The sequence below is a fragment of the Pleurodeles waltl genome, chromosome 5, assembly GCF_031143425.1.
Source record: "Pleurodeles waltl isolate 20211129_DDA chromosome 5, aPleWal1.hap1.20221129, whole genome shotgun sequence".
In the NCBI taxonomy this organism is placed as follows: Eukaryota; Metazoa; Chordata; class Amphibia; order Caudata; family Salamandridae; genus Pleurodeles; species Pleurodeles waltl.
In genome coordinates, this window is record NC_090444.1 from 311505005 (window position 1) to 311529426 (window position 24422).

The window sequence follows — 24422 nt, forward strand, 5'->3', positions numbered from 1 at the left end:
TGTTTAGACACTGTAGGGGTACCATGCTCATGCACTGGTACCCTCACCTATGGTATAGTGCACCCTGCCTTAGGGCTGTAAGGCCTGCTAGAGGGGTGTCTTACCTATACTGCATAGGCAGTGAGAGGCTGGCATGGCACCCTGAGGGGAGTGCCATGTCGACTTACTCGTTTTGTCCTCACTAGCACACACAAGCTGACAAGCAGTGTGTCTGTGCTGAGTGAGAGGTCTCCAGGGTGGCATAAGACATGCTGCAGCCCTTAGAGACCTTCCTTGGCATCAGGGCCCTTGGTACTAGAAGTACCAGTTACAAGGGACTTATCTGGATGCCAGGGTCTGCCAATTGTGGATACAAAAGTACAGGTTAGGGAAAGAACACTGGTGCTGGGGCCTGGTTAGCAGGCCTCAGCACACTTTCAATTGTAAACATAGCATCAGCAAAGGCAAAAAGTCAGGGGGCAACCATGCCAAGGAGGCATTTCCTTACACAACCCCCCCCCAAACGAAAGAGGATGAGACTAACCTTTCCCAAGAGAGTCTTCATTTTCTAAGTGGAAGAACCTGGAAAGGCCATCTGCATTGGCATGGGCAGTCCCAGGTCTGTGTTCCACTATAAAGTCCATTCCCTGTAGGGAGATGGACCACCTCAACAGTTTAGGATTTTCACCTTTCATTTGCATCAGCCATTTGAGAGGTCTGTGGTCAGTTTGAACTAGGAAGTGAGTCCCAAAGAGGTATGGTCTCAGCTTCTTCAGGGACCAAACCACAGCAAAGGCCTCCCTCTCAATGGCACTCCAACGCTGCTCCCTGGGGAGTAACCTCCTGCTAATGAAAGCAACAGGCTGGTCAAGGCCATCATCATTTGTTTGGGACAAAACTGCCCCTATCCCATGTTCAGAGGCATCAGTCTGCACAATGAACTGCTTAGAATAATCTGGAGCTTTTAGAACTGGTGCTGAGCACATTGCCTGTTTCAGGGTGTCAAAGGCCTGTTGGCATTCCACAGTCCAGTTCACTTTCTTGGGCATTTTCTTGGAGGTGAGCTCAGTGAGGGCTGTCACAATGGATCCATATCCCTTCACAAACCTCCTGTAATACCCAGTCAAGCCAAGGAATGCCCTGACTTGAGTCTGGGTTTTTTGAGCTACCCAGTCCAGAATAGTCTGGATCTTGGGTTGGAGTGGCTGAACTTGGCCTCCACCTACAAGGTGGCCCAAGTAAACCACAGTTCCCTGCCCTATCTGGCATTTGGATGCCTTGATAGAGAGGCCTGCAGATTGCAGAGCCTTCAAAACCTTCTTCAGGTGGACCAGGTGATCCTGCCAGGTGGAGCTAAAGACAGCAATATCATCAAGATAAGCTGTGCTAAAGGACTCCAAGCCAGCAAGGACTTGATTCACCAACCTTTGGAAGGTGGCAGGGGCATTCTTTAAACCAAAGGGCATAACAGTAAACTGATAATGCCCATCAGGTGTGGAGAATGCTGTTTTCTCTTTTGCTCCAGGTGCCATTTTTATTTGCCAGTACCCTGCTGTCAAGTCAAAGGTACTTAAGAATTTGGCAGCACCTAATTTGTCTATGAGCTCATCAGCTCTTGGAATTGGATGGGCATCTGTCTTGGTGACAGAATTGAGCCCTCTGTAGTCCACACAAAACCTCATCTCTTTCTTTCCATCTTTGGTGTGAGGTTTGGGGACTAAGACCACTGGGCTAGCCCAGGGGCTGTCAGAGCGCTCAATTACTCCCAATTCCAGCATCTTGTGGACTTCCACCTTGATGCTTTCCTTAACATGGTCAGACTGTCTAAAGATTTTGTTTTTGACAGGCATGCTGTCTCCTGTGTCCACATCATGGGTACACAGGTGTGTCTGACCAGGGGTTAAGGAGAAGAGTTCAGGAAACTGTTGTAGGACTCTCCTACAATCAGCTTGCTGTTGGCCAGAGAGGGTGTCTGAGTAGATCACTCCATCTACTGTGCCATCTTTTGGGTCTGATGACAGAAGATCAGGGAGAGGTTCACTCTCTGCCTCCTGATCCTCATCTGTTACCATCAACAGATTCACATCAGCCCTGTCATGGAAGAGCTTAAGGCGGTTCACATGGATCACCCTCTTGGGGCTCCTGCTTGTGCCCAGGTCCACCAGGTAGGTGACCTGACTCTTCCTTTCTAGCACTGGGTAAGGGCCACTCCATTTGTCCTGGAGTGCCCTGGGAGCCACAGGCTCCAGAACCCAGACTTTCTGCCCTGGTTGGAACTCAACCAGTGTAGCCTTTTGGTCATACCAAAACTTCTGGAGCTGTTGGCTGGCCTCAAGGTTTTTGGTTGCCTTTTCCATGTACTCTGCCATTCTAGAGCGAAGGCCAAGTACATAGTCCACTATGTCCTGTTTAGGCTCATGGAGAGGTCTCTCCCAGCCTTCTTTAACAAGGGCAAGTGGTCCCCTTACAGGATGACCAAACAGAAGTTCAAAGGGTGAGAATCCTACTCCCTTCTGTGGCACCTCTCTGTAAGCGAAAAGCAGACATGGCAAGAGGACATCCCATCTCCTTTTGAGTTTTTCTGGGAGCCCCATGATCATGCCTTTTAATGTCTTGTTGAATCTCTCAACCAAGCCATTAGTTTGTGGATGGTATGGTGTAGTGAATTTATAAGTCACTCCACACTCATTCCACATGTGCTTTAGGTATGCTGACATGAAGTTGGTACCTCTGTCAGACACCACCTCCTTAGGGAAACCCACTCTGGTAAAGATACCAATGAGGGCCTTGGCTACTGCAGGGGCAGTAGTCGACCTAAGGGGAATAGCTTCAGGATACCTGGTAGCATGATCCACTACCACCAGGATATACATATTTCCTGAGGCTGTGGGAGGTTCTAGTGGACCAACTATGTCCACACCCACTCTTTCAAAGGGAACCCCCACCACTGGGAGTGGAATGAGGGGGGCCTTTGGATGTCCACCTGTCTTACCACTGGCTTGACAGGTGGGGCAGGAGAGGCAAAACTCCTTAACCATGTTGGACATATTGGGCCAGTAGAAGTGGTTGACTAACCTTTCCCACGTCTTGGTTTGTCCCAAATGTCCAGCAAGGGGAATGTCATGGGCCAATGTTAGGATGAACTTCCTGAACAGCTGAGGCACTACCACTCTCCTAGTGGCACCAGGTTTGGGGTCTCTGGCCTCAGTGTACAGGAGCCCATCCTCCCAATAGACCCTATGTGTTCCATTTTTCTTGCCTTTGGACTCTTCAGCAGCTTGCTGCCTAAGGCCTTCAAGAGAGGGACAGGTTTCTTGTCCCTTACACAGCTCCTCCCTTGAGGGTCCCCCTGGGCCTAAGAGCTCAACCTGGTAAGGTTCAAGCTCCAAAGGCTCAGTTCCCTCAGAGGGCAGAACTTCTTCCTGAGAAGAGAGGTTCCCTTTCTTTTGCTGTGTTGCAGTTGGTTTCCCAACTGACTTTCCTGTTCTCTTGGTAGGCTGGGCCATTCTTCCAGACTCCAGCTCTACTTGTTCACCCTGTGCCTTGCATTGTGCTCTTGTTTTCACACACACCAGTTCAGGGATACCCAGCATTGCTGCATGGGTTTTTAGTTCTACCTCAGCCCATGCTGAGGACTCCAGGTCATTTCCAAGCAGACAGTCCACTGGGATATTTGAGGAGACCACCACCTGTTTCAGGCCATTGACCCCTCCCCATTCTAAAGTAACCATTGCCATGGGATGTACTTTTCTCTGATTGTCAGCGTTGGTGACTGTGTAAGTTTTTCCAGTCAGGTATTGGCCAGGGGAAACCAGTTTCTCTGTCACCATGGTGACACTGGCACCTGTATCCCTCAGGCCCTCTATTCTAGTCCCATTAATTAAGAGTTGCTGTCTGTATTTTTGCATGTTAGGCGGCCAGACAGCTAGTGTGGCTAAATCCACCCCACCCTCAGAAACTAGAGTAGCTTCAGTGTGGACCCTGATTTGCTCTGGGCACACTGTTGATCCCACTTGGAGACTAGCCATACCAGTGTTACCTGGATGGGAGTTTGGAGTGGAACCTTTCTTGGGACAGGCCTTGTCTCCAGTTTGGTGTCCATGCTGTTTACAGCTATGACACCAGGCCTTTTTGGGATCAAAGTTTTTACCCTTGTACCCATTGTTTTGTGAAGAGGCTCTGGGCCCACCCTCCTGTGCAGGTTTTTGGGGGCCTGTAGAAGACTCTTTACTATTTTTAGTTTTGGTTGTCTCATCACCCTTCCCCTGGGGAGTCTTTGTGACCCCTTTCTTTTGGTCACCCCCTGTTGAAGTCTTGGACACCCTTGTCTTGACCCAATGGTCCGCCTTCTTTCCCAATTCTTGGGGAGAAATTGGTCCTAGGTCTACCAGATGCTGATGCAGTTTATCATTGAAACAATTACTTAACAGGTGTTCTTTCACAAATAAATTGTACAGCCCATCATAATTACTTACACCACTGCCTTGAATCCAACCATCTAGTGTTTTCACTGAGTAGTCTACAAAGTCAACCCAGGTCTGGCTCGAGGATTTTTGAGCCCCCCTGAATCTAATCCTATACTCCTCAGTGGAGAATCCAAAGCCCTCAATCAGGGTACCCTTCATGAGGTCATAAGATTCTGCATCTTGTCCAGAGAGTGTGAGGAGTCTATCCCTACACTTTCCTGTGAACATTTCCCAAAGGAGAGCACCCCAGTGAGATCTGTTCACTTTTCTGGTTACACAAGCCCTCTCAAAAGCTGTGAACCATTTGGTGATGTCATCACCATCTTCATATTTAGTTACAATCCCTTTAGGGATTTTCAACATGTCAGGAGAATCTCTGACCCTATTTATGTTGCTGCCACCATTGATGGGTCCTAGGCCCATCTCTTGTCTTTCCCTCTCTATGGCTAGGATCTGTCTTTCCAAAGCCAATCTTTTGGCCATCCTGGCTAACTGGATGTCCTCTTCACTGGGGCTATCCTCAGTGATTTCAGAGGTGTTGGTCTCTCCTGTGAGGGAACCAGCATCTCTGACTATTATTTTTGGAGTCAGGGTTTGAGGGACCCTGTTCTCCCTAGATAGGATTGGTAGGGGGGAATTTTCCTCCAAGTCACTATCCTCTTCCTCTGAGTTGCCACCCTCAGAGGGGTTGGCCTTTTCAAACTCTGCCAAAAGCTCCTGGAGCTGTATTTTGGTAGGTTTGGGGCCCATTGTTATTTTCTTTATTTTACAGAGTGACCTTAGCTCCCTCATCTTAAGATGGAGGTAAGGTGTGGTGTCGAGTTCCACCACAGTCACATCTGTGCTAGACATTTTGCTTCTAAAAGTTGGAATACTTTTTAAGAATCTACAACTGGTTCTAGAATCTAATTCAAACTTTTACAAACTTTTAAACTCTAAAAGAAATGCTAAACAGGATCTAACACAAGGCCCTAGCAGGTCTTTTAAGAATTTAGAAAACTTTTCAAATTGCAAAAATCAATTTCTAATGACAATTTTGGAATTTGTCGTGTGATCAGGTATTGGCTGAGTAGTCCAGCAAATGCAAAGTCTTGTACCCCACCGCTGATCCACCAATGTAGGAAGTTGGCTCTGTATGTGCTATTTCAAAGTAAGGAATAGCATGCACAGAGTCCAAGGGTTCCCCTTAGAGGTAAAATAGTGGTAAAAATAGATAATACTAATGCTCTATTTTGTGGTAGTGTGGTCGAGCAATAGGCTTATCCAAGGAGTAGTGTTAAGCATTTGTTGTACATACACATAGACAATAAATGAGGTACACACACTCAGAGACAAATCCAGTCAATAGGTTTTTATATAGAAAAATATCTTTTCTTAGTTTATTTTAAGAACCACAGGTTCAAATTCTACATGTAATATCTCATTCGAAAGGTATTGCAGGTAAGTACTTTAGGAACTTCAAATCATCAAAATTGCATGTATACTTTTCAAGTTATTCACAAATAGCTGTTTTAAAAGTGGACACTTAGTGCAATTTTCACAGTTCCTAGGGGAGGTAAGTATTTGTTAGGTTAACCAGGTAAGTAAGACACTTACAGGGCTTAGTTCTTGGTCCAAGGTAGCCCACCGTTGGGGGTACAGAGCAACCCCAAAGTCACCACACCAGCAGCTCAGGGCCGGTCAGGTGCAGAGTTCAAAGTGGTGCCCAAAACGCATAGGCTAGAATGGAGAGAAGGGGGTGCCCCGGTTCCGGTCTGCTTGCAGGTAAGTACCCGCGTCTTCGGAGGGCAGACCAGGGGGGTTTTGTAGGGCACCGGGGGGGACACAAGTCCACACAGAAATTTCACCCTCAGCAGCGCGGGGGCGGCCGGGTGCAGTGTAGAAACAGGCGTCGGGTTCGCAATGTTAGTCTATGAGAGATCTCGGGATCTCTTCAGCGCTGCAGGCAGGCAAGGGGGGGATTCCTCGGGGAAACCTCCACTTGGGCAAGGGAGAGGGACTCCTGGGGGTCACTTCTCCAGTGAAAGTCCGGTCCTTCAGGTCCTGGGGGCTGCGGGTGCAGGGTCTCTCCCAGGCGTCGGGACTTTAGGTTCAAAGAGTCGCGGTCAGGGGAAGCCTCGGGATTCCCTCTGCAGGCGGCGTTGTGGGGGCTCAGGGGGGACAGGTTTTGGTACTCACAGTCGTAGAGTAGTCCGGGGGTCCTCCCTGAGGTGTTGGTTCTCCACCAGCCGAGTCGGGGTCGCCGGGTGCAGTGTTGCAAGTCTCACGCTTCTTGCGGGGAGTTTGCAGGGTCTTTAAAGCTGCTCCTTGAAACAAAGTTGCAGTCTTTTTGGAGCAGGTCCGCTGTCCTCAGGAGTTTCTTGTCTTTTTCGAAGCAGGGCAGTCCTCAGAGGATTCAGAGGTCGCTGGTCCCTTGGAAGGCGTCGCTGGAGCAGAGTTCTTTGGAAGGCAGGAGACAGGCCGGTGAGTTTCTGGAGCCAAGGCAGTTGTTGTCTTCTGGTCTTCCTCTGCAGGGGTTTTCAGCTAGGCAGTCCTTCTTGTAGTTGCAGGAATCTAATTTTCTAGGGTTCAGGGTAGCCCTTAAATACTAAATTTAAGGGCGTGTTTAGGTCTGGGGGGTTAGTAGCCAATGGCTACTAGCCCTGAGGGTGGGTACACCCTCTTTGTGCCTCCTCCCAAGGGGAGGGGGCCACAATCCTAACCCTATTGGGGGAATCCTCCATCTGCAAGATGGAGGATTTCTAAAAGTCAGAGTCACCTCAGCTCAGGACACCTTAGGGGCTGTCCTGACTGGCCAGTGACTCCTCCTTGTTGCTTTCTTTGTTCCCTCCAGCCTTGCCGCCAAAAGTGGGGGCCGTGGCCGGAGGGGGCGGGCAACTCCACTAAGCTGGAGTGCCCTGCTGGGCTGTGACAAAGGGGTGAGCCTTTGAGGCTCACCGCCAGGTGTTACAGCTCCTGCCTGGGGGAGGTGTTAGCATCTCCACCCAGTGCAGGCTTTGTTACTGGCCTCAGAGTGACAAAGGCACTCTCCCCATGGGGCCAGCAACATGTCTCTGGTGTGGCAGGCTGCTGGAACTAGTCAGCCTACACAGACAGTCGGTTAAGTTTCAGGGGGCACCTCTAAGGTGCCCTCTGTGGTGTATTTTACAATAAAATGTACACTGGCATCAGTGTGCATTTATTGTGCTGAGAAGTTTGATACCAAACTTCCCAGTTTTCAGTGTAGCCATTATGGTGCCGTGGAGTTCGTGTTTGACAGACTCCCAGACCATATACTCTTATGGCTACCCTGCACTTACAATGTCTAAGGTTTTGTTTAGACACTGTAGGGGTACCATGCTCATGCACTGGTACCCTCACCTATGGTATAGTGCACCCTGCCTTAGGGCTGTAAGGCCTGCTAGAGGGGTGTCTTACCTATACTGCATAGGCAGTGAGAGGCTGGCATGGCACCCTGAGGGGAGTGCCATGTCGACTTACTCGTTTTGTCCTCACTAGCACACACAAGCTGACAAGCAGTGTGTCTGTGCTGAGTGAGAGGTCTCCAGGGTGGCATAAGACATGCTGCAGCCCTTAGAGACCTTCCTTGGCATCAGGGCCCTTGGTACTAGAAGTACCAGTTACAAGGGACTTATCTGGATGCCAGGGTCTGCCAATTGTGGATACAAAAGTACAGGTTAGGGAAAGAACACTGGTGCTGGGGCCTGGTTAGCAGGCCTCAGCACACTTTCAATTGTAAACATAGCATCAGCAAAGGCAAAAAGTCAGGGGGCAACCATGCCAAGGAGGCATTTCCTTACAGACTCCAATTTTGTTAATTGAGTGCTGCATAAACAGTTAACTTGTTATTCCTCGTGACAAGGTAGACATAGTCAAGTTGGGAAATTCAAAATTGGGGGTTGCCAAAACATGTCCAATGATTTAACAGAGCAGGAGAGTGGGAAGGCTGATGTTTGGTCAAATTTACTTCTAATTAGAATCTGGACACTCAATTTTCTACCGTAGCTCTAATATATAGAAGTCAATCTATGGTCTAAGAGATACTATGTTCCCAATTCAGAAAGGTAAACTTACACCAAAAGTTTAAGTTTAGACCAAGAGTCTAAACTTAGACCCAAAGTCTAAACTTAGACCAAAACTTTAAGTCTAAACTTAGACTTTTGGTCTAAGTTTACCTTTGTGAATCGGGCTCATAGTATGAAACATTATCCTATTTAGGCACAGAGGTATGTGATTAGGGGTTGCTGGTTGTATTTACTGTTTAGATTCAGAAACAAATGGTGATTCATACTTAGTTAATGCATTCCTATTTTTTATGCTGATGGTGAGTGTTGTGTATATGAACAAAGTGGCCACTGTGTGAGGTTGTTGTGTAATGTTGCGTAATGCTCTTTTAATATGTATGATATAATTGACAAAATCAAAAAAGAGGAGTGATATTTGGCTAAATGTATCAAAAGGTTCAACATATGGGGAAGGCGAGTAATTATGGAGACATATGCAGTAGGTCTTTCCCCATAATTAGAGAAAATGTTAACACTATTGTTTTGAAAGGTCTAAAGCCACCCAAAAAGAATAAGTTTTCCTGGCCAAAAGAAGGGACATTCGATGATAAAATAATTGAGCATATTTTTACAAACCTCAGGGGTATGAGTGAACCAAATAACTAACAAGCGAAACTAGTCTAGCCCTGTTGCAAGCATTTTGGGAAAACTGTAAGGACCCCTTAAAATCATTACCCCTAATACCTCATCTGTTTCCCCACCTTTATATGTTTTTATGAGTATCTTTCTCAAGGTACTCAGTATTTACACACTGATGCAGCTACAAGAAGCTGCAGTGGGATTTGAGAACCCCAAAACTGAGACCCCTTCACACTCCCAAAATACTACCCATAATGTTGCTTTATAAATGCCAAAGTCAAATTTTGTGATCACACTTAGGCAGCAAGCAAAGCTAAATTAATCTCAGTGTTCAGGGCAATTGGAAGCACAATTCACCCTATGTTTAGAACCAGCCTCTCCCAAGGAGGAAAGAATTGACAAACACAGTACAGGGGATAGTGATGATCAGTCACATAATTCTTCAGAAACACTGCATTTGTTGCAGAGGAGAGACACAACAGGAAGGTTAGTTAGGGAAGAAATGTCTACCTCATAGGGAAGAAATGCAGATGATGTTATATGGTGTGACTATGTGGGCAGAAGTGCTAGTATGGCACAATGGCCAGCATCCCAAGAAAAAGATAGGACTAAAGATAGTTTACCACCTCGGCAGAAAGAGAAGGGGAGCATAATAGTTGTACCGGAAAGTGTTAAAGAGTGGTTATCGCAAAGTGAGAGTTGGGGAGATTCTGGTAAAATAACAATTAACTAGACCCTAACCATAAGCGTGCGGATAGTATGGATGAGCTGCTTCAACCCCCAAGAGTTAGTCACTCTATCTGTGATATTGATGTTCAAGAAATACCCCTTATGATCTGGATCATACAAAAAAGTGCAAGGGAATTATCTGATTGTGTTGGTATTAGAGAGGTAGAACAGGAAAAGTTTTCCAGAGTTAGGAAACCTTGAGTAACAGAGCTTGAGATATTGCAATTTCAGGGATCGTTTGGCCAACCAGACCCAAGCACTAGATCTTGTGAAGGTATAAGAGGACTGACACTACAGGATAAATCAGTACAGCAAATGAGTATTCAATCAGCTTTGTGCAGCACAGACCTCACTCTTAGTGAGATAGTTGCAAAAATATAGAATAGCGGACACAGTTTGGTGCCATAAATAGAGAATTTAGTGGATTGGACTAAACAGATAACATCACAGATTGCATTGCCACAAAAAGGATCTTTTGATCCACACGATATGACAAATGCAGAAAATTGCATTCTTTGTTGGGAGGGAGATCCAGACTGGGGTTATCCCTTCATGTAGACATGTTTGCGTGCATGACTGAAATATGCTATACAGCATCATCCCAGCATTCTACCACTCCCTTACATCAGATGCCCCAGACAAGTACGAGGCCTAGGGCACCTCATTATGTTCCATAGCCACAAATGGAGAAGGAAAAGTTTAGAAAATTATGTCCGCTCTTACAAATGGAGCAGGGAAGTGAATTAGAGCTTTTAAAAAATAAACAGCAGGTATTACCTTAGCAGTAGGGGACATACAAAGTCTGCTTAGTTCTCTTATATGAGATGACACAGACATTGTTTTTCAAAAGGCTGGAGTGAGAAATGTTACCCTCACTGAAACTAGATATGATGGGTCTCAATTTAATTTAGTAAGGACAACATTTTGGGATCAGTTAAGGAAGCAGTATCCTGATAGGCCAGGTATTGGATCTGTTATGACTCAGTTAATGCAGCCAAATGAGGATCCTGCTAATTTTTTTAATAAGATTAAAGAGAAATGGATCCAAGAAGTAGGTCAGATTCGGAGGTAACAGGGGGAAAGTCTGTATTATTTCATAACATGGTGACCAAAGGGTTGCCCTCTGATGTACGGGATAACCTAAATAATATAGTGGCATTAGAAGCCAAGTTCTGGAAAGAGATACATATATAATTCATTTTTGTAAAAAGAAACAGGAAAATGAGAGAAATACAGAGGAAGAGATAGACAAAGCAGCAGCCAAATTAGTACAGCATAAGTTGGCAAAGAAAGGAGCAGTGGAAAGAACTGTAGCCGTTATTCCGATAGCCAGTATTCATCCTAGGTCTGACCAATTTTGGTAGATGATCTCCGGCTAAGTACCACCACCTTAGCAGGGGTTGGCCCGTCAGGCATTGCAGCGCCGGTCTGACGAGGAGATTGCCCAATGATGAAGCTTGACATCCTAGTGGGTGTATGAGGGCTTTCCTTAATTACTGACTATCACTGGCCCTGTATTTATCTAGATTCTTCATTATTGGAACAGTGTACTGTGTATATTTCATTCATAGATTGAATTCCATACAGCTGACACACATCCACACACCCAACACACCTTCACACTGCACTACAAAACATACCCCTTCATACACCACAATCCTTTGCAACCAACATGCCACATACAGCAAGATAGAGCTCGCACATAGACACTACAAACCATAGATTAGCCCCCCCCACACTTCAAATTCCCCTTAAACCACACCAGCACAACCAACCCACCACAAATAGTACCCTTCACATTAGACACCAACTGTAACCCACTCACAAAATAGCACCCATACCTCATCATCTGTCTTCATCACTTTTCTAGTCAAGAGGGTGAATTCTGTAAGCAGCTATCCACACACAAGGGAGGAGAGGACACCAGGAAGAGGAGGAACGACCTCAGGGGGAAGGTTGGTTCCATGGCATCCAGGTACCAGCTGCTGCTTCTCAAGACTGGTGGTCGCCCCCCCACCTCCTACCCCAACATTCACATCATGGGAGGAGAAGGTCTTGGTCATCCTGCATCCTGAGGACTTGACAAGAATACTCAGGGAGTGGAGTCGGGTAAGTCACAGCACCAATAATGTCAGGCAAAAGTTCTGTCTTGCATGCTCACTGATCACCTTTTGAAATCTTAACAACCAACCCACTCACCACCCCTATGTTCAACTGTCTGAATACCCCTGTCTGGCATCACACATGTCAACTAAACCCCCCTCGGGGCACAGTATCTGTGTATGGTGTGGCTAGTACAGGGAATGACAGCACTACAATTCCCAGCTGGCACTCTTCCACCATTAAGAACACCAGATCAGTGTACCAGAGTGACAATTGCTTTCAATGCTAACTACCAGCTCTACTCCGCTGGCAGAGCTAACAGAGTTTTTTTAAATCAGCATGGAGTTCCCCAAAAACTCCACTAGGCCGGCCAGCAGAGCAGAGCTCACCTAGTGCGAACTGTAGCCCAGTTATGGGGTACACAGCACAAGTGCAGACAGTCTGCATTTGAGCTGTGTACCCCATAACGGGGCTGCAGTGTGCACTGGAGCCCGGGAGTAGGGCCAGAGGGAGGCAGAGAGCCAGGTTGCTGTGGAAGAGGACAACGAGGAGAGGAGGACCCCCTCAAGACCTAGGTAAGTCCTCGTCTCTTCTTTTTCCTTGTCTGTGCAAACTGGTTCACAAACAATGACTGAAATGACAGCTTTCACTGCAGTTAAAGCTGCTGTTGCAAGCCTCCTGTTCCCTGGCCTGTCCTGTGTGCAGGCAGACCGGTGCACAAGAGGCCTGGAAGCTTACGCTACCTACGCCCCTGGCCTGATTTCAAGCCAGGGCCATAGGCAGCAAAAGACAGCTGCCATTTCAGGCCTCTTGTATATGCAGTGAACACAGGACAGGCCGGTGCACAAAAGGCCTGAAACAACAGCTTTCACTGCCTACAGCCCTGTCCTCAATGCGTCCGATCTCAGAAGTGCTAAGCCCTTCCAAGATGGGGCACATTCAGGACTCCACGGATCATGGGACTCTGCCTCTGCGGAATTCCATGGAGTTTTTAATTAAAGCCACGCAATTCCACTGAGTCAGACTTTCTGAACTCCACCCAGGCCTAATGTTAACTAAACAATAGAGTAAACCCACCTGAAAGCTCCACAATTGTACAGGCTATGGCAATAACAGTAATGCTATGGGCATCTGGCAGTAGAATACCACTTACACCCAGCTACAGCTGTGTCCTCCGCTAACCTGGAGCTTCTACCTCCCATCACCTATTGAAATCAACTCACTTTGGGGGAACACACATGTATTCAGTGGGCTGTACATGGTGTAACCTGACACATATGGCCAGGTAGAATTATCGCACTTACTTTGATGGCGAGGTCAGTTTCCACATGACATTGTGCAGCTCTCTGTTGATTCAATAGTGAACTACTGCTAACTAGGAGGTAACATGGAAAAAATAAAGTTACACAGCTGCCAAGATATGAGTTTATGAACAGACATCCAACTGTCAAGATACCCTGACATCCTGTAGCAAGGTGAGTGAAATAGAAATTGTCTGTATCCCATATAGCTATTATCCAAAATTTGAAAACAGGTGTCACTGTCATATCAACCTGTCAAATTTGGATACCACATGCTGCATTACAATCTGTAACTGTCTGTTCCACTTCTTCAACAGGTTTACTTGCCATTGGGACCATATTGAGGACACCTGAGACAGCCACTTCCCGCCTTGATGAAGACTTCAGTGAGGGTAGCTCTCCTCGATGTGTGGACAATCTGGACGACTGTGGCCCATCTGGGCTACCTGGTCAGTCTACAACTGTCAGCCTCACCCTGCCCACATTGACTCCTCCCATCTCTGTTTCATCTACATCCCAAGCAACCTGTCACGCCCAAACCTGTGTCCCAAGGACAGTTACAACTGCCATGTGCACCCCAGTACAGGTACCGGAGCCACAACACAAAAACCCTTACAATGAACTACCTGCCACCAGTGGCAGTGGGCAAACTGTTCCAAAGGCGCAGGCACATGGGGGGAGGGTGTGGGCCCCTGGCTTGAGGCTGTTATGGATACAACTGGGTAGGATACCATCTCCAAAGTCTTGGGATTTTACCAACGGTCCCAAGGCGTGATGGGCCAGGTACTTGCCATGATGGGGGACATCAAACAGCTGCAGAGGGACAACCACCTGGAAGTCATGCAACAGTTGGAGGCCCTCAATGCTAACATGGTCTCCCTAACAGGTGTGCTGAGAGACATTAACACCACCCGGAGCAGAGTATGGCCACAACACCAGACCCCTTCCATTGGGCATGTAACATCAGTCCCCTCTACATCTGTTGCAGCCAGTGGAATAGAGGCTTTGCCTGGGAAAGGACATGCCTCAAACACCCCTGCCTCTGTAGCTCTAGAACCCTCCTGCAAACATGGACATCCACCAAAACAACCAAGATGTGCAGTTGCCAAGACTACAACTAGTGCAACACAATAGGATGATGGATAGAGTGTTGAAACTTGAGCCAGGACCTGGCTTGGCAGTTCACTTGTTCTTTTTGTATTTGTTGCCCCAATTGGGAAGAGTATGCCCAGACGTGGGTCCCTTGCTCCCCATGCCACTGGAGTCAAGCTAGCCTGGCTGATGAAGGGTGATACCCTGAAACCGGTCGTAGGATGCTTATTTCCAGCCCAGGGAGGACCTGGCTTGGCAGTTCGGGCTGGACGGTTCCCATGGGGAACAGGGTCAAGACTGATTTGCATATGGCTGGGTCCAAAGCAGAATGGCATGGGTGGCAAAAAACTATGGATTGAGGCCCAGATCTCTGTACTGGGGGTGAATGTGTGACATTGTTCAGCATTCAGTCCGTCACTTGTTCTTTTTGCAAGACTACAACTAGTGGCAGGAAGTGATCCGCTAATGATTGGTTCCCCTTGTGTGCCACTGATACACCCTGGTGAGTCTTCTATGTCCATTGTCCTTTTTTCATGGAAGTAGGACACTGGACTTGAGACTCCAAATGTTGTAGCAGCTACACTGATGATAACATCCACCATAACTGAACCCTTCAATGTTTGCACTTTATTGCTTTGATCTCAATTAAAGTAATTTTCCTGTGTACTTCTAAACAAACACACCTAAACCACAATAAGGGGCATATTTAAGAAAAGTGGTGCTGTAGACAGTGCAGCACAACTTTCCTTGCACCCTTTAGCGCCCCCTTACAGTCACCATGTGTGCACCGTAATTAAAATACAGCACACCATTGGAACAAGGTAGGGTGGCAATAGCGTCATTTTTTTCTATGCTATTGATGTTCTTTGCAGGAGTAGTGTCAAAATGTTGGTGCTACTCCTGTAGAGTACATAGTGGCCCATTCTATTCAAAAGCATGCCCCCTTGTAACAACTGCTCTGAACAGACGTTATAAGTGCCCGAAAAATGATTCAAGAAAATCTGTTAGATTTCCTTGCGCCATGTTTTCAAACCCCCCTAATAGGGGTACACCCCCTTTGCATGCATTATGTCTGATGCAGGCATAGTGCAGCACAAAGGGTCACAATGTGGCACAATGCATGCAAATATGGTGTGGTGTTTTGGCCTTCTAACATCACATTAGTATAAAAAAAAATGATGCTAATGTGGGGTTAGAATGGTGCTAGGGGCTTTAAATATGCCCCTAAATGTTTTAAAGTCATATTTAATCTATGTTGAACAGTTGACTGTGAAATATCTTGAATGCACATGATATACTCAAATGTAGGAAATGTGGAAAGGGTCAGGTCACATGTACTGTTGATTCTGGGTTCACTGCATACACAATGATACAATTGAACAACCATCAATCTCCATTTACAGCACTGTGCTGTACATAAGTTGATCACATGCCAATGGTCACACACTGAAGTTCATCTTCACAACTTTGTGCTTCAGCATATTTGTCAGTAACTAAAGTCCCACGGGCCACTGAAGTAAGGGACAAGTCAGACTTTGTATATCGTAATAAGCATAAAGAATTGGTGCAATTTGTCATCAGCTAAACCCTTATCACATACCCATACCATACCTACCAAATAAACTACTCCATAATAGACAGAGGTCAGTACAAATATCCCCAGTCAGGGAACCTTTCACTTAACATGGTCAGAAAGCTGTAGGAATGCTGCTCACCTATTTCAGTCTTGACACACATGGACAATGGCTTACAACGATGAAACACAGTGACAGCTTCATTCAATTAAGATAGTATCATTATCAGCATAATGAGAAGATTCAGTGAATGGATTGCACAGGAAGACATGTGTCATAGACATATGATCACACACATGACACCATTAGTCCCAGATACCATTGCTAGCAGGTCAATTATGTGGAAGAGAACACTGCCATCCCACTGTCCTGACAGCCTGGGCAGGGGCTCATATACCACCAAAATAATGTCATACAGTACCTAGATCAATCTGTGTCCATTTCACATGCCTGACCAGCTAAACCAACCTGCCAGTGACACAATTCAGAAATGTCCACATGAGGATGGCATTGTGAAGAGACCTGAGAAGTAAAAATGTTGCGCAAGGAGTTTAGGTAGGTAACGGTAAACAATACCTAGAAATACATGTCCCAAATCCAGGGGTTACTTAGATTGTGCATTGTGAGAATCACTGACAAAGAAGATCATCACAATAGTCACAACTCCATGTACTATTTTTGATAAACACCTGAGCTGTGTTTTGCGAAGCAATGAATAACACATCTGGAGGTCATGCAAATACTCTTCTCAAACATCCCTAACCCCCCCACCTTCCCACTGAGTCAGTCAATTTACAGAACTCCACATACTTACAGTCAGGTAAAGTACTGATTGATGAGATCTGCCCGGATGTCTCCACCTTCACCTTCATCACTGTCACTCGGCATTCCTGGATTTTTACCCAGTAGAACTGCTGCTCCCCCTCATCTGTGAGGTATGGAATCTGATGTCGCAGACTGAGGTTGTGGAGCACGCAGCAGGCCACAGTGATCTGATGTACTTTGGCAGGTGAGTAGAGGAGAGTTCCATCAGAATTATCAATGCTACGGAATCTTCCCTTCAGGAGCCCCTGGCGTGGTTGGGTACCTCACTGGTGTCAACAACCAGGGATGGATAAGGTAGCCGGAGTCCTCTGTAAGGAATTGATACATATGTGCAAAAATAAAATTTGGACATCCTTACATTTGTCAGCAGACATAGAAAACTAACAACCATGACATATGTGACTTACCAATGAGCCAGGCCCTCTCTGGGTATTGTTGTGTTAATCAGTTGTGCGATAGCACTGTTTCAAATGATGAGGTCATCATGGACTGAACCTGGAACCGCGCATATACTTGGGAAATGTAGAGGTCCGCCAAACAGACTACATGGACATTTATGAAGTGGAAGTTCTTCCTGTTCAGATACACCTGTACAATTGCCATGTGGGGAAACCAAGGCTACATGGGTACCATCAATGGCTCTCACCATATGTGAGATGTGTGCCAAACCATAAAAATCAGCATCCACATCAGTCAAATCCTCACTGTTTGGAAATGGGATGTAGCTATCCAGGTGTTTCAAGAATGCAGACAGTACAGCCTTCAAGACCAGACCGAACATAGGCTTGAACATCCCTGCAGTTAGGGCCACAGTATTTTGAAAGGACCCTGTGTCTTGGAAATGTAGCACTGAAATGACTTGTACAATGGGTGGTATGCGATTTGGATGACGAATGGCAGGCATCAGATCTGGCTCTAACTGACAACAGAGATCCATGATTGACTGCCTATCCAGATGGTAGATCTGAATGACATGTCGATCCTCCATGGTCTGCAGGTCTGCTAGTGGACAGTACACTGGAGGTTGTCTCACCATTCTCATTCCAGGGTAACTATGTGAGAAAAAATAAGACGCCATGTCAATCACTCATTGTGTCCCTTATAAGTGTCAATACATGTCTCTCATAAGGAACTAACATGCCATATGATACAGTAGGAACATAGTACACAGCACAGACCAATGATAATGATGTATATTAGTGGAGTCTCATCCCCTTTCTTCAATTATTAAATGGAAATGTCAATGCATGCCTCAGCGAGTCTTTGTTATATTGACAACCAACTGTGCATTGCATTAAAAAGCCTCAAAAACTATTTTGCCAATTGCCAAGAGGGTGCTGACTGTGCCTCCAAAGATACCTTACTTGTATCTTGTCAACATGACAACGTGTCCCTTCAGTCTGGACATTCACACAAGGTTGTACAATGTCAGCACTGAAGTCTATGCACTACATATGGTTGAAATCTTGTGACGCATTATGAAAATAATTTTTATGACCATACAAGGGCCTTAAAATGGCAACTGCCTGACCCACTGTACTGGACAATAGGAAATGACCTGTGACCACCAGTGGAAGTCATCATGGCGGTAGGCAGATACTGCTTTGGGGGACATTGCCTTTGGAACACATTGCTGCCTTTGGCGGTCTAGGGCCAACGGCAATGTCTGCTGGTAGTGACGGTCTGTTACGTGGCAGACATGACTGCCATCTAATACTTCATCTCTCACTTGACTACTGACACTGCTGCCAGCAAGACCTTCACAACCTGAGCTGCTGAGTACTGCCTCTGAAAGCAATCATGCCACACCCTGCAGGTGGTAGGACCCCTGCCTTCTCAACCAAGGAGCTGGAGATGCTGGTGGAGGAGGTCCTATCCCTGTATGGACAGCTCTATGGTGCACCAGAGGATCAGGTAAGTACCCCATGTTCACATATGTTTTATTAGCTCGACTATTCTTTGACATGCTATGCAAACGCTGATGGGCAATATTTCAAACTGTGTCCTTAACGTCTATTGGGTGCTTAAGTTGTGGAGAAATGGATGAGTTCCTGGTCATGTACTTAGGTGACAGATTTCGAGTCCTGAGACATTGTGGAGAGTGTGTCATGTATGTTTCCTTAGCCATTTTGTGACTATTGCACATGGTTAGTAGAGGTGCTCTGCCAGACTCCACCTGAAAAATCCTTTCTTCATATGTGCTTGGTATCTGGTCATATGTGATAACATGACAGCTGGTGCTGGAGATGCATGGTGTCTGCCTGTTTACACCTCACATATGCCCTCACTGTATATGCTCATCTATCAGTGGAGAGGATGGTCACAACAGCATGTGTTTGGCTTGCTGAACAGATTTGTAGTTAACTCTGCCTGTTTTAGTGTGGTACATGTGGGCATGATTATTCTTCCTTGTCTATGTCATCCATGCACTTGAACACCCATCAGAAGAATGGAATTTGGCACGCAATCACCAAGAAAGTACAGATCCTGGGGGTCTACAACCGGCAAAGCGCCCACTGTGGGAAGAGGTGGAAGGACCAGAGGTGCAGGGCCCAGAAGACCGCAGAGGCCCAGCTGGGTATATCCTCCCAATGAGGACAGGGTACCTGTCGGACTATAACCCCTAATGGCCTGCATTTTGGCGGTGGCCTACCCTGAGTTGGATTGGCGTTTGAAGGCAGGACAGCAGCCACAAGGGGGTAAGTACAGACCTAACACATGTTTACACTTTACCAAGTGAATGAGTGAGGGAACAGAATGTTAGCTCTGACAATGTTTTAAGTGCAAAGTGTCACTGATCTCCCGTGAACACATTGATGTACACTAGGCATCTATAGCACACAGGTGTGCACATAAAAATGTATTTTGAGACATGTTACTCGCCTATGTTGTCCCCTCAGGCCAATGGCACATAACGGTGCACATATGACTGTCTCATATGTGTACCAATATACTGCTTTTTCTACCCTGACAGGTGCTAATTCCCACTGTAGTGTAGCCATTTTTAATGTAGCTTTATGCGCGTTAGCTTAACGTATTAGGCCTCTGTGCACTTTGCCCTAGATGCATTTTATTTCACCTCGCACAGTTATTTTACAATAACCAGTTTCACGGTCTTGTTTTATTTCCTTCTATCACACTGTTTAGCTTACATCAGCACTGTGTTCTCAAACAATACATTCTTGCTCGCTCTGTGCTTCAGTCAAGGATAAAATCTGATACATTGCCGATAGACGTGGTAGAAGATTAGTCTTTATGGTTCGTAGACAGTAAACATCCTTAGGTAGGGTAGAACACTTGTGTGTTAGTTATAAAAACACTTTCTAGTCCCAGTACATGTAAGAGGGAAATTCCGACCAGGAACCCACAACTAGATGCTGACTGCCCTGTTGCAGATGCTGATCCAGATCACAGGGCTTTGCTCAGGTATGAGGGTTGATGTCCTCCCGGGGAAACCAGAAAGGCAGGCTTAGAGCTTCACATGCTGTGCTCAAAATATAACCTAGAGAGAACATAATTTAGTTACAATATGATAGCCTTATTTTTATGTTTCACTCTCCTCGTTACTATTTCCATCTTACTGTGTTGTATGGTTCTGGTTATTGCAGCTCACGCCTTGTTATCTAAAATGCAGTAGTATAATTAAACCAATCTTTAAAACTCCAACTGCCTTTGTCATTTATGTATGAGACCGCACTTTGTACTAGAGAACTGGTTGTGACCTGAGTGACCACGACTTCCCTGGGAAGCACTAAGATGTCATGCGCTCAGGCGCTCTATTGTCAATTCCCTTTGGGAGAGATGAGGCACTGCTAGTTAGCCGGAGCATAACCCGGATTTGGGGTGACAAGGGTCCTTCACCGTGGGTCAGACTTAGTCCCCCACACTGCGAACGATCTTGCCGCCCCAAAAATCCAGTAGTCTCATTAGGATAATGAGAGCCTACGCGACATGGCGCCGCCAACGTTTGGTCTGGCTCTAATTTTCGGGTCCACCAGTTTCTCTCGGTCTCATATAATATAATGATCCCTCAGTTCCTTTAGTGGTGACATCCGTGGCACTGTGGATTTCCACCACTGCGGTATAGGTAATCCTATTTACAGCGAATGGTTGTTCAAGCTTGAACCTTAAAAGGAAAAACCCTGTCTTGGTGTGCCTTCTCTGTTTTTCTAATGGCAAATCCCCAGGTAATACAAATAGCTCTTAACATGAGACAACCGCTCACAGTACATTTGCTAGCAAATGGTCTTACGATCCAGGGTGGTCCAGTCACGTTTGTGGTGGCTGCCCACGCAGCCTATAGAACAGAACTTTTTTACTCTTGGGTCACATTTCCAGCAGTTGATGGAAACACAAATACATACCAGACATATACAGTTGCGAACGCGCCTGGGCAGTACAGGGAGTATGCATACTTGGAGATACCGTTATCTTATCAAGAACATAATAATTGGCTTGATGGCGCCCTACCCCATACCATATTACCAGTAAGGTTAGGTCCACTTAGCAATGATGGTCCTACCTGGCATTTACTGCCCACATATACACCACATCCTGCGGTTGCAAATATGGCGGTGGCTGAAGTTCGACGTTTGTATACAGACTTAACAGCTACATATAGACGTTTAGTACAATTTGTGAGGCAGACACTAAATACAAACCCAGGGCATGCTGCTCCAGCACAACCACATGCAGTAGCACCTGGTATAAACCTGGTGACTGTACACTCTATCATGGATAAAGTCCCAGCAAAACGGGAGGAGACTCCATTTTGGCTGGCATAGAAAATGAATATGCTGGAAGCGGTATTTCCCCATACGGGACCTCAGGACAAACATAGAATACTAACTATGTGTTTACCCTTTGGGATGGTTCCCACAGTGTTTTACATGGGGCACGGTGTTTGCTGCGCTCTATATATACGACGGTACACCGACATTGGCCAACCTCCCGGAAGTGCTTAAACAAATTATGGATGAATACGGGGCAGCCCCTGCCTTAGATTTGGGAATGCAACTGATGGGCAGCTTTGCCACGGTTTCTTCAATAATCCTAAGTAATCTTAAAGGGGAAGCAGTTGCACTTGCAGTGCGCATGCGTCTTCGTGACATCCCGCAACAAGATCAGGAGCGGGAACTGCCTAAAATAATAGTGGAAACATATTCCAGTATTGGTAGAGATAGCCTAGGGGCTAGACCACAAAAACCTCAATTTCAGGGGAAAATTTGTAAAGAAAATGCTAAACAGCAACCTGAGGGTAATAAGAAGCGCTGGGAGAAAAAACAACAAACACCTAAAAAAGAAAGGGGAGAATCTCTGCGTACGGAGACCCAGCAGAATAGGTATAATCTCAGAAATAGGAATAATATAAAAACGCCTGATAGATATCAACATACTGATACTTGCCAATCTTGTTCCTTTCAGGACTCATCGGAAAAGAGAAATGAGAGAGGTGGGAGGTCAGAGCGGAGAACAGAGTACGTGAAACCGAGACAGTAATCACAACGCTCTTCGGAGGTTTCTATCAAGAACGAAGAGAAACCGATGCAACAAAAACAACAGTATAAAAAGAAAAAGGTGGCGGCAGTCTCAGTTAGACATGGTGCTCAGGAAGAGAGTTCTCTTGAAGAACAAGACATGGGCACTAGCACTGCTAGACAGCGCAGCAGCGGTCACAATAGTTCGCCGGAATCTTCTAGAGCATCTGGAAGGGAAAGTAACTTTTGACTTCATACAAGTTGAAACAGCAGATATGCGTGTCTCCGAGCCCGAAAGGGTGTATACGGTGACTTTACAATTAGAAGGAGACATTGAGCGCACTATACACGATATCTTTTGGGATCGTGTAGTTAAGATATATGACATTTTGCTGGCTGGACAAGATTGGCCGCCTGATTTTGTCTGCACCTGCCCAGTTGGGGAGGAGGATATTAAACCTTCATTCTCGCCCCTTGTTCCAGGGGAAACTCGCAGTCCTGTTGCATCAAATGGGCTCTAGCACAAGCACCTGCCTTATGTAGAAATCACGTAGGGTGGGGCAGGGATTCTCCATATCATGTAATTCCGATTAGAGGTGAACCTCAGCCAGAACCGCAGTATCCCATAAAACATGAAGCAAGGGCACCGGTGAGAGAAATACTTACACAATTACAAGACCAGCGAGTAGTTGAACCCTGTGTCTCACCGATGAATAATCCCTTATTTCCTGGAGCTAAGCCGGGCCATTCATATAGAATAGTCTTAAACTACAGACATTTGAACAGACATACACGTACATATGCTATACAGAATTCATATAGCGCTGCACTGATGAGCAACATAGTGCGTAAAAAATATAAAACTACTGTGGATATCTCGAATGGATCCTTCTCCCAGAATATCGCACCAGAAAGCAGAGATTTAACGAAGCTTTAGCGCGTTAGGCTTCCAGAAACAATTCTGTTGTTTGCCTCAGGAGTATAGGAACAGCCCAGGACTGTTTGCAGCTCGTGTGAATGAAATTTTACACGAGTTGGACCCCGAAGCATTGTCATATGTGGATGATATATATCTCACAGATGACGAGTTGCTACAACATTTAAGACGGGTAGACCGCATTGCTGTAGGGTTTGCCGAAGTCGGCTACAAATTTAACTGTAAAAAATTTAACATTTCCTTCCTCAACATCATATTCCTGGGATAGGAGCTGTCGAATGAAGGTAAGAGCCTAGTGCCACAATTCTTAGAAAAGTGTGCTCAGTTGCAACCACCAAATACGATTAAGAAACTTTAATCATTGTTGGGCTTTCTCAATTTTGGCAGAACATACATTCCTGATTATGCTACATGCATAAAACCTTTATATGAATTAATACATCCTGATTTTTTGAGCAAATTCTGGACAATTGAATATACACATAGACTTCGGGAGTTACAAGGAGATATGCTGGCAGCGAAACATCTACATAAACGGGACAATAAGACGCATTTGGTCATCAAGGTGATAGCTGGGGCCGTTGGGTTTACTTATGTCACATTTAATGAAGGTGAGACAGTCCTGATTGGATACAAGTCACACTTGTATTCTGCTGCTGAAGAACGATTTGCACCCACGGAGAAAATACTCACTGCTGTACAGATGGCTGTTATTAAAGAAAGACCTCTTGCCCAGGGAAAACGCATTATTGTTGTTTCTCCTATTCCCGCCCTCGAGGCTGTTACAAAAGCTAGCGTCCCGAATGCAAAAGCACTACATCCAAGATGGATACAGTGGGCTACGTCTTTGACAGTCACTGATGTAGACTACATTTTTGACCCTAAGTTACAAACTCAGGAATTTCTGCAATATGAAGTTGAATATCCAGTCCCCGCTGACACATTGCCTGTTCATCAATATCAAATAGTCATGCATACCGATGGCTCTGCGCAACCGGCGATTGGGACGAAACACCAATATTCGGCTGCATTTGCAGTAGTGAGCGGCTATATGGAGGGGGAGAAGTTCTGCCCCCAACATACTTATACACAGACCTTAGGGGATTGTACAGCACAATTACCTGAGCTAAAAGCTCTACTGCTGGCATTAGAACATACGGGTCCGACACAGTTCACACTGATTGTTTGTGATTTGTATTATTGTGTCCAGTCTTTTAATGAATATCTACATTACTGGCGCTTGAATGGGTTTAGAGATTCAAAATGCAACACCATAAAACACAGACTACTGTGGGG